A 1,026-nucleotide genomic window follows, 5' to 3' on the forward strand; every position below is an offset into this window, starting at 1 on the left:
TGTGTGTGTGTGTGTGTGTGTGTGTGTGTGTGTGTGTGTGTGTGTGTGTGTGTGTGTGTGTGTGTGTGTGTGTGTGTGTGTGTGTGTGTACTAAGTCAGCCTCTTTGATGTGGTCTCTCAGGTATACCTGAAGTTCGTTACCTTCTCCACCAATGTCCTGTTCCTTCTCTGGGGTGTGTACCTTCCCTGCTGCTTCTTGTAAAGTCACAACTATATCTTTGTTTGTTGTTGCCTTTTCCCCCCTCCCCTGATGATCAGTGAGAAGTTAAGATCTGTCACACTTTCTGTCTTTTGAAAACATGCACTATCACAGCAGCTTGAGATGAAATGTGGGGTTTAGTAGGGATTCTGGGGAAGAAGGTGGCATGTGTTGTATATTGTGCATATAATGCATAGGTTATTTTCTTCATATTGAATTTGTCTGTTTGAGGAAAAATATTATACATGTGACATTAACATATTGTTGGTATGTAAAGGAAAAATAGTTTATCACTTTATCTAAGCTGAGAGGAAAATAATGTGTTAATAATGTGTTAATGTGTTTAATACTTTTTAAGGCCTTTAAGACCTAAACCAACATTTCAAATAATGCTGAAAGGATGGTTTATATTTTGGCTTTCTATTTATTTTCTATTACTCTAACTCCAACAAGGTTTGGACAGCAAAATATAAAAGAGAAAAAAGTGTAATGATTTGCAAACTTCATAAATCCAGATTTTATTCACAATGGAACAAAAAGGTTTAATTTTAAGAAAGACAATTAGGTCATTTGAATGTGATGGGAGCAAAACATTTTTTTAAAATCGAGATGTGTTGCTGTCCATAAACATCTGGGAACTGAGGAGCCCAGATGTTGCTGAATGCTGTCCCTTTCTTGTCTGATAAAGGATTTTTGCTGTCCTGGATCTTTTTTGTTTCATTTTTTGTTTCATGCTAAGTGATGTAAATTGGTTAAAGGTCTGGATTGCAGTCAGGTGAGCCTCTGCCCAGCTTTAATTCTAAGAAACTCTGCTTCTCTGAGATGCT

Source organism: Haplochromis burtoni, unplaced genomic scaffold, assembly GCF_018398535.1.
Source record: "Haplochromis burtoni strain Fernald_Lab_line unplaced genomic scaffold, NCSU_Asbu1 Contig_50, whole genome shotgun sequence".
Classification (NCBI taxonomy): domain Eukaryota; kingdom Metazoa; phylum Chordata; class Actinopteri; order Cichliformes; family Cichlidae; genus Haplochromis; species Haplochromis burtoni.